At 34.9% G+C, this 4,206-nt stretch overlaps 1 non-coding gene across 1 annotated transcript; it reads left to right on the top strand.

The window, feature by feature from the left end:
* The first annotated feature begins 3,406 nt into the window (after window positions 1–3,406).
* Window positions 3,407–3,513, top strand: LOC136225137 (small nucleolar RNA R71). The gene has a single exon (XR_010686870.1). It is a non-coding gene; the product is annotated as a small nucleolar RNA R71 (small nucleolar RNA).
* Window positions 3,514–4,206: the final 693 nt, after the last annotated feature.

A 4,206-nucleotide genomic window follows, 5' to 3' on the forward strand; every position in this document is an offset into this window, starting at 1 on the left:
CCGGAACAATATTGGCTGCAAGATAATTAGCAATATCTGCATACCATGGTGACATGACGCTTTTCATTTGATAGAGATGTTCATCAGGGAAATCATCACGTATACCGTTAGTTTCACCTATAGGACCGTTCTCATCTTCAAGTCTCGATAGATGATCCGCGACAAGGTTTTCTACTCCCTTTTTGTCTTTTATTTCGATATCAAATTCTTGTAACAATAAAACCCATCAAATTAGACGCGGTTTTGCATCCTTTTTAGCAAATAAATATTTTAATGCTGCATGATCAGTATAAATAATAACTTTCGAACCTAACAAGTATGACCTAAACTTATCACATGCAAAAACTACAACTAACATTTCTTTCTCAGTTGTGGTGTAGTTTAATTGTGCACCGGACAGTGTGTGACTTGCATAATAAATGACAGGAAGTTTCTTATCCTTCCTTTGACCTAAAACACATCCGACAGCTAAATCACTTGCATCACACATAATTTCAAATGGTAAATCACAATCGGGTTTAGCAATAATAGGTGCACTGACTAAAGCTGTTTTTAATGTTTCGAAAGCTTTAACGCAATCTTCATTAAAATCAAAGGTGGAATCTTTTATGAATAGATTAGTGAGTGGTTTGGAAATTACAGAAAAATTCTTAATAAATCTTTTGTAAAAACCGGCATGTCCTAAAAATGATCTTATTCCCTTAACAGTAGTTGGAGGGGGTAATTTTTCTATTACTGAAGTTTTTGCTCTATCCCCTTCTAATCCTTTTTCAGATATTTTGTGACCTAAAACAATTCCTTCGTCAACCATGAAATGACATTTTTCCCAGTTTAATACCAAATTTGTTTCTTCACACCTAGACAAAACTTTATCCAAGTTTTTTAGGCACGAATCAAAAGAATCTCCATAAACTGAAAAATCGTCCATAAAAGCGTTCATGATATCTTCAATGAAATCATTAAAAATCGCAGTCATACAACGTTGAAATGTTGCAGGTGCGTTACATAGACCAAAGGGCATTCTCCTATATGCAAATGTTCCGTAAGGACATGTGAAGGTTGTTTTATCTTGGTCATCCGGGTAAATGTATATTTGAAAGAATCCGGAGTAACCATCTAGAAAATAGTAGAAAGCATGACCAGCTATCCTTTCGATCATTTGATCAATGAAAGGAAGAGGAAAATGATCTTTCCTAGTTGCTTTATTTAGATTTCTATAATCTATACAAACTCTCCAACCAGTGGTGGTTCGTGTTGGTATTAATTCACCTTCTTCATTCCTTACAACTGTTATGCCTCCCTTTTTAGGTACACAATGGATTGGACTAACCCATTCACTATCCGAAATAGGGTAGATGATTCCATTGTCCAGAAGTTTAGTAATCTCATTTTTTACTACTTCCTTCATATTGGGATTTAGGCGTCTTTGCCTATCCGCTTTAGGTGGCTTATCTTCTTCTAAGTGAATCCTGTGCATTATGATACTTGGATTAATACCTTTTAAGTCTGAAATTTGCCAACCCATACTTCCTATCCTATTTCTAACAACTTCTTTCAATTTCTCTTCTTGAACTTGTGTTAATTTGTTAGAGATAATTATAGGTAGAGAATCGCCTTCGCCTAAGAAAGCGTACCTCAAATGACTTGGTAATTCTTTAAGTTCTAATTTAGGTGGAACTATAATTGAAGGCGGAACTGGTCCATCTTCACGAATCAAAGGTTCTAGGTCCTTATCTTCTAGTTCCTCACTCATTATAGGTTCTATTATTTCTTCTTTTTGAACAATGTCATTTACACATTCTTCAATTAAATCAAGTTTCATACAAGCGAAATCTTCTATAGGATATTTCATCGCTTGGTTCATATCAAACTCAATCTTGTCATCTCCTATTCGTAAAACTACTTTCCCTTCCGACACATCAACTAGAGCACGTCCCGTGTTCATGAATGGTCTACCAAAGATTAGCGGAAAATTAACATCATAAGCAAAATCTAAAATAACGAAATCGGTAGGAAAAATAAATTTGTCAACTTTAACTAAAACATCCTCGATTATACCGTATGGTCTTTTAGTAGTTTGATCCGTTAATTGTAAAACCATATTGGTACGTTTGATATCTTCTTCTAAGCCTAACTTATTAAAAATAGATAATGGCATCAAGTTAATGCTTGCTCCTAAATCACAGAGACAACTGGGAAATTCAATATCTCCCAATTTACACGGAATGGTAAAACATCCGGGATCATTGAGTTTAGTAGGCAAATTGCTTGACACAATCGAACTGCAATCCTCAGTTAGTGAAACGGATGAAATTCCTTCCCAACTGATTTTCTTTGAAATTAAATCTTTGAGGAATTTACCATAATTGGGAATTTGCGTAATCGCATCCATAAACGTTAAATTAATATGCAAATTTTTAAGTTTATCTAAAAATGTTAAAAGTTGTTTATCATAGTCCTTATTACGGACTTTGTGTGGAAAAGGTCGTTTGGGTACAAAAGTTTTTGTACTAGAGTCAATTGGTGCATCTTTTTGTTTTAAAGTATCTTCTTTGGAATTTGGTAAATCAGTTCCAGGTAAGGTCGAATTTCTGGGCATTTTTAGGCCTAAGTAATTTTCCCTGAACGAAGAGTGATAGCCTTAACATGCTCTTTCGGATTTTATTCCGTATGGCTTGGAAGACTTCCCTCTTTGCGGGATGGAATTGATTTAGCGAGTTGTCCAATTTGAATCTCCAAATTATGGATGCTAGATGATTGGTTTTTAATAAGCTGATAGAATTTATTCTCGATCCGTTTAAAACCATCGTCGTGATTACTTATTTTTCCGCTCATAGGATCAATAAATTTGTCGATTTTAGAAGATAAAGTGCTAATCGTATCTCTTGATTGATTTTGATAATTAGCAGTACGATTTTGATTAGCATTAGTATTATTATTATTATCTCTCCAGTTAAAGTTAGGATGATTTCTCCATCCAGGATTATATGTATTGGAATAAGGGTTATTATTTTGGTTTTGCCCTTGGACAAAATTTACCTGTTCAATTTCACTCATACCTTCGTAATCCACATCCGTTTGGATTGGGTTACCATTACGATCACACGGTGCCATAAACTTATCAATTTTGTGCGATAAGGCAGAAAATTGGGCTTGCAACATCGCTACTGGATCAAGATTCACTATACCTTTAACTGATGACGTTGCTGAGGATGATGGTTTCACTATTGGTACGTGTCCACGTTCCGCGGGCCACATACAGCTGTTGATTGCCATTTCCTCCAAAAGTTCTCTTGCTTGGGTAGATGTTTTCTTCATGAATAACCCTCCAGACATAGCGTCCAATGAACCTCTAGTTGTAGGATTTAGTCCATTATAAAATGTTTGCATTAAAAGTTCAGCGGGCAATTGGTGGTGTGGGCATAAACGTTGGAGTTCTTTAAAACATTCCCAAGCCTCATAAAGAGTTTCATTATCATTTTGAGAAAAAGATGTCAACTCTTTAATGACTCTTGCGGTTTTTGCTAAAGGAAATTTTTTTGATAAAAACGCTTGGGCTAATTGTTCCCAAGTGGCAAAAGTTGCGGCTGGCATAGAAGTTAACCATTCTTTAGCCCTATCCTTCAAAGTGAAAGGAAAAAGGCGAAGTTTGATTGCTTCTGCAGTCACATCTGGGATTTTAAAAGTGTCACAAATTTCAAGGAAATTTGTTAAATGGGTGTTAGGATTTTCGTTAGTTAACCCATAAAATGTTACATTATTTTGCAACATATTAAGCAACGCTGGCTTAATTTCAAATTGATTTACGGTGATTCTGAGTCTAACGATACTATTGGTCACACCGGCCACACTTGGCCTAGCGTAATCCATAAGTGTTGGTGAGTCTCCCATTTTACCAGATTCGGTATTTGTCTTTACTGGGGTTTTGTTTTTGTTCTTGTTTTTATTTTTGTTTTTGTTGTTGTTTTTGTTCTTCTTAAGTGTCCTTTCAATTTCTGGGTCTAGTGGTTTTGGTGGTAATGCCTGAACTTCGAGAACTGCGCATGAACTTGAAATCTTGCACGAACCGAAACTACCTATAAAACAGAATTTGAAGAATAAATATATTAGTAATTGAAAATTATTAAATTTTAAAAAAAAATAAAATAAGTATGAATAAACCTAGATTCGAAATAAAACACGAAAAATTTAAAATTCTGTCAACAA

This window comes from Euphorbia lathyris, chromosome 3, assembly GCF_963576675.1.
Source record: "Euphorbia lathyris chromosome 3, ddEupLath1.1, whole genome shotgun sequence".
In the NCBI taxonomy this organism is placed as follows: domain Eukaryota; kingdom Viridiplantae; phylum Streptophyta; class Magnoliopsida; order Malpighiales; family Euphorbiaceae; genus Euphorbia; species Euphorbia lathyris.